The sequence below is a fragment of the Salmo salar genome, chromosome ssa03, assembly GCF_905237065.1.
Source record: "Salmo salar chromosome ssa03, Ssal_v3.1, whole genome shotgun sequence".
In the NCBI taxonomy this organism is placed as follows: domain Eukaryota; kingdom Metazoa; phylum Chordata; class Actinopteri; order Salmoniformes; family Salmonidae; genus Salmo; species Salmo salar.
In genome coordinates this window covers 105,225,954-105,241,347 of record NC_059444.1, presented here as the reverse complement: position 1 = coordinate 105,241,347, position 15,394 = coordinate 105,225,954, and the positions used below count along the sequence as shown (strand labels likewise).

At 39.6% G+C, this 15,394-nt stretch overlaps 1 protein-coding gene across 1 annotated transcript in view; it reads right to left on the bottom strand.

Annotated features, from left to right (window-relative positions):
- The window catches only part of LOC106612281 (zinc finger protein 883-like), a gene marked incomplete at its 3' end in the record, with an annotated part of 87,067 nt that overhangs the window by 20,603 nt on the left and 51,070 nt on the right, over positions 1–15,394 (bottom strand). The window lies entirely within an intron of this gene.

Genomic DNA, 15,394 nt, shown 5'->3' with positions numbered 1-15,394 from the left:
GTTATAAAAGAGTATGCATTCGTCCACCTTGAATATTATTCATGTTCTGGTTAAAAAGGCCCTAATGATTTATGCTATACAACGTTTGACATGTTTGAACGAACGTAAATATATTTTTTCCCCCCTCGTTCATGACGAGAAGTCCGGCTGGCTTAGATCATGTGCTAACAAGACGGAGATTTTTGGACATAAATGATGAGCTTTTTTGAACAAAACTACATTCGTTATGGACCTGTGATACCTGGAAGTGACATCTGATGAAGAGAATCAAAGGTAATGGATTATTTACATAGTATTTTCGATTTTAGATCTCCCCAACATGACGTCTAGTCTGTATCGCAAGCGCGTATTTTTCTGGGCGCAGTGCTCAGATTATTGCAAAGTGTGATTTCCCAGTAAGGTTATTTTTAAATCTGGCAAGTTGATTGCGTTCAAGAGATGTAAATCTATAATTCTTTAAATGACAATATAATATTTTACCAATGTTTTCTAATTTTAATTATTTAATTTGTGACGCTGACTTGACTGCCGGTTATTGGAGGGAAACGATTTCCTCAACATCAATGCCATAGTAAAACGCTGTTTTTGGATATAAATATGAACTTGATAGAACTAAAAATGCATGCATTGTCTAACATAATGTCCTAGGAGTGTCATCTGATGGAGATTGTAAAAGGTTAGTGCATCATTTTAGCTGGTTTTATGGTTTTGGTGACCCTGTCTTTGACTTGACAAAACATTACACACAACTCTTGTAAATGTACTGTCCTAACATACTCTAAATTTATGCTTTCGCCGTAAAACCTTTTTGAAATCGTAAAACGTGGTTAGATTAAGGAGATGTTTATCTTTCAAATGGTGTAAAATAGTTGTATTTTTGAAAAATTTGAATTTTGACATTTATTTGGAATCAAATTTGCCGCTCTTGAAATGCACCTGCTGTTGATGGAGTGCACCACAGGTGGCACGCTAGCGTTCCACCTAGCCCATAGAGGTTAAGACAATCAGAAATACTATCAGACATCCCCAAATGTAACTTTGACTATAATTACTGTTCCCTGAAGGAGGGAAACGAGGTACAACACCTGTTTGGCCCCACCCCTTCCTGGGTCGGTGAAGAGCGGTATTAAATTTAAGGAAGAAATCCGAGCCTCGCGCTCATCACCTGTAGAAGGCGGGGCTTCCAGCGAGGCGTGGATTTAATAGTATGTTGTACCTAGTTTCCCTCCTTCAGGGAACAGTAGTTATAGTCATAACATGTGGATTTAATAGTATGTTGTACCTAGTTTCCCTCCTTCAGGGAACAGTAGTTATAGTCATAACGTGTGGATTTAATAGTATGTTGTACCTAGTTTCCCTCCTTCAGGGAACAGTAGTTATAGTCATAACGTTACGCTTGTCAAATGATGAACTTTAACTTAAATACTGGATCTTGCTGTCGGACAGTTTTTTGTATTCAGATCTCTGAAATGCTCTCTAATTACGTAACATTTAGTGTCTCCTTATGGTACGCTGGGAAAACAGTTTTCATGGGCACAGAAATCCTAAATCATTTCAGAGTTTGCTAAATCCAATGGTTCTAACCAAGAGTCATCTTTACTTTATTGACAACACCCAAATGGATACTGTCATTAACGCAGTTCTTCAATAATTACACATAATTCTTAATACTGTAGCTGTTTAGTTAGTCACATGTTCAACTATCATCAGCTGATCCAGGAAATCATTTTCTGAATGACAGTCACATGACAAACATCACGACATGCAACAACAACCAAAGTGCTTCTTCATTCATTACTCTGGTAAAGACAGTTATGCCGTGCTCCACGTTGGATCCAACATCCCTAAGAAATTGATGTTTATAATGTGTTATTGTCTGCCTGATTTACAGTAGCGTCTCGTTAGTCTGTTTGCACACAGAGATACTTAGCTCATAATGTGTAGAGAACTGTTCCTTGATGGATAGGCTACTGTACAACACACAGAGCTATTTTCCTTTATTCAGGACATTTAGAATGACAACACATTACAGAATAGCCTAGTGGGATTATTCACAAAATTATCTGGTGATCAGGTTATGAAATGTCATGAAAGACATTTTAGTTTCCATGTTTCACCTGAAGTATGAAATTATTTATAGTCCTAGGTCTATGTTGTTAGGTGAAGTTATGGGTCCTGCAGTATGTCTATGTTATTGTTTGTTGAAGTTATGGGCCAATTTGTTAACTTCTTCGGGCTAGGGGGCAGTGTTCGGAAGTTCGGAGAGTCTGGCATGCCCAAAGGAAACTGCCTGTTACTCAGACCCAGAAGCTAGGATATGCATATAATTGGTTGTATTTGATAGAAAACACTTTGCTTGATTTACAGTTTTATTGTTTATTTACATATTAGGGTACCTGAGGATTGATTAGAAACGTTGTTTGACTTGTTTGGATGAAGTTTATTGGTAACTTTTTGGATTATTTTGTCTGCATGTTGAACGGGTGGATTACTGAACAAAACGGGCCAACCAAACTGAGTTTTTGGGATATAAAGAGGGACTTTATCAAACAAAACAACCATTTATTGTGTAGCTGGGACCCTTGGGATTGCAAACAGAGGAAGATCTTCAAAGGTAAGTGATTTATTTTATCGCTATTTTTGATTTTTGTGACGGCTGTGCTGGTTTGAGAAATATTTCTATGCAGCAAGTATGCGGGCGCTATCAAATCAAATCAAATGTATTTATATAGCCCTTCGTACATCAGCTGAAATCTTAAAGTGCTGTACAGAAACCCAGCCTAAAACCCCAAACAGCAAGCAATGCATGTGAAAGAAGCACGGTGGCTAGGAAAACTCCCTAGAAAGGCCAAAAACCTAGGAAGAAACCTAGAGAGGAACCAGGCTATGAGGGGTGGCCAGTCCTCTTCTGGCTGTGCCGGGTGGATATTATAACAGAACATGGTCAAGATGTTAAAATGTTCATAAATGACCAGCATGGTCAAATAATAATAATCATAGTAGTTGTCGAGGGTGCAACAAGCACGTCCGGTGAACAGGTCAGGGTTCCGTAGCCGCAGGCAGAACAGTTGAAACTGGAGCAGCAGCATGGCCAGGTGGACTGGGGACAGCAAGGAGTCATCATGCCAGGTAGTCCTGAGGCATGGTCCTAGGGCACAGGTCCTCCGAGAGAAAGAGAGAATTAGAGAGAGCATATTTAAATTCACACAGGACACCAGATAAGACAAGAGAATACTCCAGATGTAACAGACTGACCCTAGCCCCCGACACATAAACTACTGCAGCATAAATACTGGAGGCTGAGACAGGAGGGATCAGAAGACACTGTGGCCCCATCCGATGATACCCCAGACAGGGCCAAACAGGCAGGATATAACCCCACCCACTTTGCCAAAGCACAGCCCCCACACCACTAGAGGGATGTCTACAACCACCAACTTACCGTCCGAAGACAAGGCCGAGTAAAGCCCACAAAGATCTCCGCCATGGCACAACCCAAGGGGGGCGCCAACCCAGACAGGAAGACCACGTCAGTGACTCAACCCACTCAAGTGACGCACCCCTCCCATGGACGGCATGGAAGAACACCAGTAAGTCAGTGACTCAGCCCCTGTAATAGGGTTAGAGGCAGAGAATCCCAGTGGAAAGAGGGGGAACCGGCAAGGCAGAGACAGCAAGGGCGGTTCGTTGCTCCAGCCTTTCCGTTCACCTTCACACTCCTGGGCCAGACTATACTTAATCATAGGACCTACTGAAGAGATAAGTCTTCAGTAAAGACTTAAAGGTTGAGACTGAGTCTGCGTCTCTCACATGGGTAGGCAGACCATTCCATAAAAATGGAGCTCTATAGGAGAAAGCCCTGCCTCCAGCTGTTTGCTTAGAAATTCTAGGGACAATTAGGATGCCTGCGTCTTGTGACCGTAGCGTACGTGTAGGTATGTACGGCAGGACCAAATCGGAAAGATAGGTAGGAGGAAGCCCATGTAATGCTTTGTAGGTTAGCTTTGTCCTCAGATAATAAAATGCTATGCTTTCACCGTAAAGCCTATTGTAAATCGGACAATGCGGTTCGATTACCAAGATTCTAAACTAAAGAATCATGTATGACACTTGTATTTTCATGAATGTTTAATATTACGATTTTTGTATTTTGAATTTCACGCTCTGCAATTTACCGGATGTTGTCTAAGTGGAACGCTAGCAGAACACTGATCCGTAAGAAGTTAAACACTTAGTGTACAAACCCTCATTGTCAGGCTGATGGCAAAGCTAAACTTGCCAAAGAGCATTTTACTGGTTGAAGTGTTTAAGTATAAATCAGTTGGTTTATATCACAAAGTTAAGTTGGAGATTCAAACGATCCTTACAGTTATAATCTAATAGTAGTGTGAAATGCACTCATAATCAACCTAGAAATGGAGGCTATTTTTGCAGTCAGCCTATGAGAACTCCCCTGAGATTTCCCCCCATGGTGGTGAATTAGTGAATAGACACAGAGCTTAATGTGAGTTTCCTTGAGTAGCACTCCTAATCTTGTGCTGTAATATTCAGAATACATCGTGAAAAACTAAAATCTTTGCTCACCATTTTTTTCTCCTGGCAGATATACTACATCCATAACTAGGGGTTTCCTCATTACCAGATATACTACGTCCATAACTAGTGGTTTCCTCATGACCAAATATACTACATCCATAACTAGCGGTTTCCTCATTACCAGATATACTACATCCATAACTAGTGGTTTCCTCATTACCAGATATACTACATGCATAACTAGTGGTTTCCTCGTTACCAAATATACTACATCCATAACTAGTAGTTTCCTCGTTACCAAATATACTACATCCATAACTAGTAGTTTCCTCATTACCAAATATACTACATCCATAACTAGTGGTTTCCTCATTACCAGATATACTACATCCATAACTAGTGGTTTCATCATTACCAGATATACTACATCCATAACTAGTGGTTTCCTCATTACCAGATATACTACATCCATAACTAGTGGTTTCCTCATTACCAGATATACTACATCCATAACTAGTGGTTTCCTCATTACCAGATATACTACATCCATAACTAGTGGTTTCCTCATTACCAGATATACTACATCCATAACTAGTGGTTTCCTCATTACCAAATATACTACATCCATAACTAGTGGCTTCCTAATTACCAGATATACTACATCCATAACTAGTGGTTTCCTCATTACCAGATATTCTACATCCATAACTTGCTGTTTCCTCATTAGAAGGGAGGAGTTTCTGCAACCAAATTGTGTGTGCTTTGCCCTCGTGCCGCAATTTTAGCAAACACAGAAAGGGGCCTGTATTGGAGACCAAAAGTCGTCTGGCACACTGCTTAGGATTTCAACAACTTTAATAATTGATTTCTAGCCTACAATCATCAGTTTTACTACTAATGTGAAAACAAGACTAAAAATGACTATTCTTGCTCATTTTAAGAAATTAAATAATTGTAACATTCATTACAGACGTCAGTTGTTGTACATCATGGCTCCACTGTTGGCATCACCTTTTACAGTGGATTACCGCTGTTGTGGGCCTTTATATCATCTGTCTGACTTTGTTGTTCACACAGGAGAGATATGGGACTATCGTGGATCCTCTGGGGAGCCTCAACAACCTCATGATGCTGAAGAGGCAGAGAAGAGTCTCTCCACATTAGAACACCTCAATAAACACCTGCAGACATCCACAGGGAAGAGAACTCACTGCTGCTCTGACTGTGGGAAGAGATTCACCTCATCAGGCATTAAAATTCATCAGAGAACACACACAGGAGAGAAACCTTATTGCTGTGGTGAATGTGGGAAGAGTTTTGGTCGATCTAGCCATCTGACTCAACACAAGAGAATACACACAGGACAGAAACCTTATAGCTGTGGTCAATGTGGAACAGGTTTTGCTACATCTAGCGCTCTGACTCTACACCAGAGAATACACACAGGAGAGAAACCTTATAGCTGTGGTCAATGTGGGAAGAGTTTTGGTCGATCTTGCCATCTGGTATCACACCAGAGAACACACACAGGAGAGAAACCTTATAGCTGTGGTCAATGTGGAACAGGTTTTGCTACATCTAAAGCTCTGACTCTACACCAGAGAACACACACAGGAGAGAAACCTTATAGCTGTGGTCAATGTGGGAAGAGGTTTACTGCATCTAGCACTCTGACTCAACACCAGAGAATACACACAGGAGAGAAATCTTATAGCTGTGATCAATGTGGGAAGAGTTTTGGTCGATCTGGAGCGCTGATAGTGCACCAGAGAATACACACAGGAGAAAAATCTTATAGCTGTGGTCAATGTGGGAAGAATTTTGCTGCATCTAGAACTCTGACACTACACCAGAGAACACACACAGGAGAGAAACCTTATAGCTGTGATCAATGTGGGAAGAGTTTTACTACATCTTGGTATCTGACTATACACCTACGAACACACACAGGAGAGAAACCTTATAGCTGTAATCAATGTGGGAAGAGTTTTACTACATCTGGCTCTCTGACTTCACACCAGAGAATACACACAGGAGAGAAACCTTATATCTGTGGTCAATGTGGGAAGAGTTTTGTTTCATCTAGCGGTCTGACAAGAGAACACACACAGGAGAGAAATCTTATAGCTGTGACCAGAGATAATCTGATAAAAGACTTCTGATCAAATATCAGAAAATACATACATGAAGGAGTTGTTTCATGATATCAATGAATTAATGTCACAATGTAGAATGTTTTACCATTGTAGTAGGAATATTTTAATGATGTCACAATGTAGAACCCTAAACGTTTGTCCCCTGTTCTATTGATTTCAACATGATATGGATATTAGCCTCAGGGGGAAAATCCAGGCTCTGAAATGGAAGAGTTACTATTTATGTGATTTAACAAAAAGTGATTAACAAAAAAGAGTTGTGTTACACATACCATGTTGCTGACCCACTGGAATCAAAATGCAACAGGCTGTTTTCTACAAATTGTCCTCTAACCAGGGATGTACACATTATTCCCAGATTCCGTGTGGTTTTTGAGCTGTTAGTTTTAACAGGACGTGCAACCTCATCTCCCTCCTCTCACACAATTGATTTCAACATGATATTAATGAGTGATGACAAATAAGTGTTGTGTTCCTTTGTTTAGCGACCCCTACATTTAAATGTATCACTCCAAAATGTAGTTGACTGTCTTCTGCAGGTTGTCCTCTAATCAGCGAGGTAAAATATATCTCCATTTCCATGTGTTTTTTAGGTGTGTTAGTTTCAACAGCACGTACAACCTGATTTCCCGCCTAATCGATATCATTGATTTAATGCTACTTGTCAAAACAACAGTGTTTTTGATTGTTGTGTCCATGACGAGGACAATTTGGTTTGTAACTGTCTCAAGGTTGGGTAGTCAAAAAGTTTTGCGTTTAGCCAGTGAGTTGCCATGGATCTTTTTTGACTGCACGTTTTTCCTTATTGGAGATGATTTTTTGTTTGGGCTCGTTCCAAGGGGAGGAGAGTTCTAGAAGCTAGTGAGTTTTAGGAAGACGAGAGTTCTAGAAGCTAGTGGGGAAAAAAATACGTGTTTTTTCTTTTTTTAATTGTTGACAGCCAGTAGACACCATGTTTATATTGGTGAAGGTGAAGCATTGTAGTTGATTATAATGTGAAATGGAAGTTGTTTTCTGTTGGTGGTAAGCATTCTCTTAAGGTGTTAGTCTTTGGTTTTTCCATTTTGTTTTGAGGTTTGGATTTTTGCACGTCTAGCTCGTTAGCACGTCTAGCTCGTTAGCACGTCTAGCCTCTTACATCTAGACGTTCCGCTAGCGGAACACCTGCTCCAATATCCAATGATGGGCGTGGCGCGAAATACAAAGTCCTCGAAAATCCGAAAACTTCCATTTTTCAAACATATGACTATTTTACAGCATTTTAAAGACAAGACTCTCCTTTATCTAACTACACTGTCAGATTTCAAAAAGGCTTTACAACGAAAGCAAAACATTAGATTATGTCAGGAGATTACCCAGCCAGAAATAATCAGACACCCACTTTTCAAGCTAGCATATAATGTCACAAAAACCAAAACCACAGCTAAATGCAGCACTAACCTTTGATGATCTTCATCAGATGACACTCCTAGGACATTATGTTATACAATACATGCATGTTTTGTTCAATCAAGTTCATATTTATATCAAAAACCAGCTTTTTACATTAGCATGTGACGTTCAGAACTAGCATTCCCACCGAACACTTCCGGTGAATTTACTAAATTACTCACGATAAACGTTCACAAAAAACATAACAATTATTTTAAGAATTATAGATACAGAACTCCTTTATGCAATCGCGGTGTCCGACTTTAAAATAGCTTTTCGGTGAAAGCACATTTTGCAATATTCTGAGTAGATAGCCCGGCTATCATGGCTAGCTATTTTGACACCCACCAAGTGTGGTACTCACCAAACTCAGATTTACTATAAGAAAAATTGGATTACCTTTGTTGTTCTTCGTCAGAATGCACTCCCGGGACTTCTACTTCAATAACAAATGTTGGTTTGGTTCCAAATAATCCATAGTTATATCCAAATAACGGCGTTTTGTTTGTGCGTTCAAGACACTATCCGAAGAGTAAAGAAGGGTGACGCGCCCGGCGTGTTTCGTGACAAAAAATTTCAAAATATTCCATTACCGTACTTCAAAGCATGTCAAACACTGTTTAAAATAAATTTTTATGCAATTTTTTCTCGTAAAAAAGCGATAATATTCCGACTGGGAAACCCTGTTTTCGTTCAAAGACGAAAAAATAAAAACATGGTGTCGGCTCGAGCACGCGCCCCCAGTCTCATTGTTTTCAGATCGACCACTATCCAAATGCGCTACTGTTTTTCAGCCATGGCCTGCAAAGTTCAAAGTTCTGGCGCCTTCTGAGAGCCTATGGGAGCGTTAGAAAATGTCACGTTACAGCAGAGATCCCCTGTTTTGGATAGAGATAATCAAGAAGGCCAAGAAATAGTCAGAGGGGGCGCTTCCTGTTTGGAATCTTCTCAGGTTTTGGCCTGCCAAATGAGTTCTGTTATACTCACAGACACCATTCAAACAGTTTTAGAAACTTTGGAGTGTTTTCTATCCAAAGCTAATAATTATATGCATATTCTAGTTTCTGGGCAGGAGTAATAATCAGATTAAATCGGGTACGTTTTTTATCCGGCCGTGAAAATACTGCCCCCTACCCCTAACAGGTTAAAAAACATGAGCTGGCGCACACCCAGAAAAAAATAGTTTGTGAGGAGGTGCTGACTAACGGCGAATAAACTATCAAAATAAATAAAGTCGCACACTCCATGTATAAACTCCCAGCAATTGAATGGGTATTTACCAACGCTGTCGCTAATTGTCTCTGATTGGGATCACATTTAAGTTGCTGTTTTCCCCACGCTGTTTGTGTCTCTTTGTTTGAGCACGTAACGTATCTGCATTTTTCTTGATTTTGTGTACATGTACATGTTTAATTCCAGTGTGTTGAATAAACATGTGTTCGCTCCCAGCTGCGTTTTTGGTCCGCTTCCTCGTCACCAGGCGATGCACGTTACACAGATATGTTGTAGGACAGCTGCATTTCAAGTGTACACATAACCTACATAGCAGTCAATACAAACTGACATCTATTAGCATACAAATGTGTGCAAATTATCTTTTCAGATCTTCTCAGAAATGAATCAAGTCCATGGAATGGATATAGACAAAAAGATAATTCAAGGACTATCAGAGGTAGAGAGGCGAGGCAGGGGTGAGGACATCATCCTGCTATTTTGACAGTCCCTGAAGGACAATACAGAAGAGGGATTTGCTCTTATTCCTTCCCTTTCTCTAATGAATTTTCTAGTAAAATTAGCAAGTGTAGTAAGATCATTGCTTTACTTTACTAGGACTGGAGACCACAGCAGCGATTCTGCTCTTGCCCTACCTCTTCAATGAGGACCCGAGTGGCCTTTATGTCCGTGACAAGGTATGCCTATGCACCAATCATCTGTTTCTTCATAAACATAGGTGTGCATGCTTATATAAAACTACAGCTGAACATTTGTTATGTTCTTTGTTAATTGTTTGTGTATTAATCTTTTCTTACTTTTTTTGACACAGATTTCACCGCTCTTCACTCCTTTACTGCACATCGGTGGAAATCCATTTCACCATGAGAGTGAAATCCCGCTGGCCTTTGATGGGGGAGAACATCCAGGCCCTCGAGGACGTCCCCATGGGACTTGGGGCTCTGCTACGGCTGTATTTTTATTTTCCCTTAAATTTCCCAAAATGTCAGTAAAACACTTATGTTGTTAAGTTACTGTGTTCTGGGGATCAGAGAAGTTGGGGTGAAGTTACCAGGGCCGGTCGTAAAGATGGAAAACTTCCTAACATAACTAAGTGGATTCGATATACACACTAAAGCTGAAAAATCTGTATTTAGCATCAAGTCTACAATATTGTTAGTTTCCTGTGATTCATTTTTTAATGTTTTTATTGTACATCATTATTTATATATTGTAAATGTCATGAAAAGCACTATACAAAGTAAATGTATTATTTATTATGGTCTGACATGTCTGCAGAAATGTTGCAATTTCTTAACCTGTTATGGTGTAGGGGCAGTATTTTCACGGCCGGATAAAAAACGTACCTGATTTAATCTGGTTACTACTCCTGCCCAGAAACTAGAATATGCATATAATTAGTAGATATGGATAGAAAACACTCTAAAGTTTCTAAAACAGTTTGAATGGTGTCTGTGAGTATAACAGAACTCATATGGCAGGCCAAAACCTGAGAAGATTCCATACAGGAAGTGCCCTGTCTGACAATTTGTTTTCCTTTTGTTGCATCTCTATCGAAAACACAGCGTCTGTGCTGTAACGTGACATTTAAGGCTTCCATTGGCTCTCAGAAGGCGCCAGAAAGTGGAATGAAGTGTCTGCTGTCTCTGGGCGAAGAACAGCAGGAGATTTTGTTAGTGGTCAGCCTGGGAACACTGGAGATGCGGGTTCATGAGAATTCTCAATTTTTTTCTTTCAGCCTTTGAATGAATACAACGTCGCCCGGTTGGAATATTAGCGCTATTTTATGAGAAAAATAGCATAAAAATTGATTTTAAACAGCGTTTGACATGCTTCGAAGTACGGTAATAGAATATTTAGAATTTTTTTGTCACGAAATGCGTTCGCGCGTAACCCTTCGGATAGTGACCTGAACGCACAAACAAAACAGAGCTATTTCAATATAACTATGGATTATTTGGAACCAAAACAGCATTTGTTGTTGAAGTAGAAGTCCTGGGAGTGCATTCTGACGAAGAACAGCAAAGGTAATCCAATTTTTCTAATAGTAAATCTGAGTTTAGTGAGCACCAAACTTGGTGGGTGTCAAATTAGCTAGCCTGTGATGGCCGAGCTATCTTCTCAGAATATTGCAAAATGTGCTTTCGCCGAAAAGCTATTTTAAAATGTGACACCGCGATAAAATAAAGGAGTTTTGTATCTATAATTCTTAAAATAATTGTTCTGTATCTATAATTCTTAAAATAATTGTTATGTATTTAGTGAACGTTTATTGTGAGTAATTTAGTAAATTCACCAGAAGTTTGCGGTGGGTATGCTAGTTCTGAACATCACATGCTAATGTAAAAAGCTGTTTTTTGATATAAATATGAACTTGATTGAACAAAACATGCATGTATTGTATAACATAATGTCCTAGGAGTGTCATCTGATGAAGATCATCAAAGGTTAGTGCTCTGCATTTAGCTGTGGTTTTGGTTTTTGTGACATATATGCTTGCTTTGAAAATGGCTGTGTGATTATTTTTTGGCAGGGTACTCTCCTGACATAATCTAATGTTTTGCTTTCGCTGTAAAGCCTTTTTGAAATCGGACAGTGTGGTTAGATTAACGAGAGTCTTGTCTTTAAAATTGTGTAAAATAGTCATATGTTTGAGAAATTGAAGTTATAGCATTTTTGAGGTATTTGTATTTCGCGCCACGCTCTATCATTGGATATTGGTGAGGCGTTCCGCTAACGTCTGTCCTTAAGAAGTTTTAATGTGTTTTGTAAATATTAATTCACATTTTGTGGTGGCACTAAATAAACAATGAATTATTTAAATCAATATTGTCAATATTGTTGTTATTAAAATATGTTTTTATAATGCAGGGAGGGTGGACCGAGAGTTAAAAAAATGAACCCCAAAATGTTCTTTGAGGAACTTATAGGGGTTCCCCCACAGTTTCAATGTTGAATTTGAAGAACCCCTAAACTCCAGGAACCTTTACGGGACGCTTCTTCAACATCAACAGCTAGTCAGACACCTTGGTTCACTCTAACTTTATGGAAAAAGGTTTATTCAATAAATCTAGCAACTCCTCTCATACTGGGAAGAACCCTACGCCTTAAGGGCAGTTTATTTCAATTAAGGTACCCGGACGTTTTATAGTTTCATCCTTAGGGCAACTTACCCTAAAGTGGACACACTCCCATCAGTTTCTGAGACAATTGCCCAGACTTTGTAGACTGTTTAATAATGCTTAAACCTCATCTTTATCAAATGATCCATTAAAGATTCCAACTCAAAACCTACGTTCATCTACATATGGGTTGTTTAAATTGTATCTAATTATATTCCCAGTATTACTTCATCAAATCTCTATTAATCATTATACACACATACAATTCATCATATTTTCATATATTCACAGAATCCATATAAAACATAAGAAATTCAGGTAGTCACGACAACCATTCAATTTGCTTTTTCAGGGACTCTCCATAGCAACGAAGCATCTCTCCAAACATCCTCCTAGCAGAACCAAAAATAAACTTTAGTTTCCCGGACAATGACCATGGGATCCTCAACGGTTCTCAAAACCTCCCAGAGACCACGGCAAAATCAAGCCTCGCAGGAACTATAGACCTTCCGCTGCTTCCTAAAATATCATTCCCCTCTCAATACCACCCCGTGATATTCTATGATGGCAGTGAAGGAACGGAACCACAAGATAACGTTAGTTGGTAGAGCATGGTGTTTGCAACGCCAGCATGGTGTGTGCAACGCCAGGGTTGTGTGTTCGATTCCCACGGGGGCCAGTACAAAAAATTACAAATGTATGAAATGTATGCGTTCACTACTCTAAGTTGCTCTGGGTAAGAACATCTGCTAAATGACTAAAATGTAAAATGTCAATCATCTGATTAAGCATATTTCTATATGAAGAACTATAGATCTCTGTGAGGAACTACAGATCTCTGTTACTATCCAAACATCAGATTAAGACTCAGTCACACAACTCTCATATCACAGTCATACAATGCTATTCTCAAACAAACCTAATCAATGAGTTGTTTTTCAACAATATTTTAACCTGCAGTAATATTTTCACATTTCTATCTCATGCTCATCTATACTCGGCTCGCTGCCTCTCAGATCAAAGGTGGGTCCATTTGTTCTGTTCCCGCAGTGTGGTCTCCCTGAGATCCCAAGTTAGAGGAATCCCTTGTGGACCATTTACCCAGGTCATCAGGAGCGGTCACCAAGTCAAGATTCACATCCCCATCGCCAAATGTGGTGGTTAATTTCTTTAAAATCAAATGAGACCAACTTATCACACAAGTCAGAGTTATTCTAAAACTAAATCTTTATTCACTTATTAATTAGGGAGCAGGTCAATACAACATACACATATAAAGTTAATCAATTGAGTGTTCTACAATAATGATGGCTGGTCGACGAATCACCCCCAGATGAAAGTACAAAGGTCTTTTATAGCCAAGATACACCCCTTTCAACCTACACAAACAACAGATGTATAGAACGGGTCACAAGGTTAAGATTTGTATGAAAAATACTTACAATTCTCAGCAGACAGTATCTGCTGTAAAAACAGTACTCTTTGTGTAGAGACCAGGGTCTGGCCCTGGGGTCATCTCTCCCTGGTACCATATAGAACAGAAACATTAACTTATGCTCTGGAATGCAGTCTCTTTAGGTTTTATCACCCAAAAGACATTGTAAATCTCCTGTCAGTGTTTTGCGCTCAGTGTCCACTGAAAGTTGACTAGTAACAACAACTGGGACCTAAAAGACACCCACCATGAGACCCACTAAATCTGCCCAAGAAGAGACAAACAAAAGAAAAACCCACACCAAACTTAAAGACAGGAAGCAAACCAAAACGGTGGTGCAACTAAAGGTGTTGACTCTCCACATGTATCAAGACAACTGGAGCACTGGGCCAGACACTCTTAAATAGAACCTGGACCAGCTCAGGTGAAACACCTTCCCACTAACGAGATGGACAAGCCAGCACAGGTGTAACACATACTGACTAACGAGGTGACACCAATCAGTGTGTCCTACGTGCTAACGAGCTAGACGTGCTAACGAGCTAGACGGGCTGACGAGCTAGACGGGCTAACGAGGCTAGACGAGCTGACGAGCTAGACGTGCTCACGGGCTAGACGAGCTGACGTGCTAACGAGCTAGACGGGCTAACGAGCTAGACGTGCTAACGAGCTAGACGTGATAACAAGCTAAAGTCCAACCACAAAACATAAATGGAAAAACCAAAGCCTGTAGCACCTTCCCCCTTATGACAACAAATATATCCTATATTTTTGTTGGACAAGTTTGCTCACCACCAACAGAAAACAACTTGCTGTCAACAATTAAAAACAAGAAAAAAAACGTACTTCTAAATAATAATATACAATCATATAATTTTTCTCCTTTTTCTTTCTATAGAATCCTAAAACTCACTAGCTTCTAGAACTCTCGTCTTCCTAAAACTCACTAGCTTCTAGAACTCTCGTCTTCCTAAAACTCACTAGCTTCTAGAACTCTCGTCTTCCTAAAACTCACTACCTTCTAGAACTCTCGTCCCCTTGGAACAAGCCCAAACAAAAATCAAATTGTATTAGTCATGTCTGATTTCAAGAGCAAACTCCTGCAATATCTCGATAGGCATGTTGTTGGATCGGGGCCCAGTCCCCAATGTCATGCTCCAGTACATTTGGGTTGGCATATCTGAGAATGAACCCTGATATTCTAAAAGCAGGATAATGATGGTTGCATCAATAATTATGATGTCTAAATGTTACATGAATTGTAAATATGAAATATGAAAAGCAAATGTACACCCCTTTGTTAATATGTATTGGCAATAATTAACTTAAGGGTGAGGCATGGAATAATAAAACACGTATCTTTTGTCAGGCTGAATGTTTGAAATATGAGGTGATTTGAGACCTGCTTCTTCAGAAGTGGAATAAAGACATATAACACTTGGATGTTGTAAATAAATACTGGAGTGATGTAAGATTGTTAC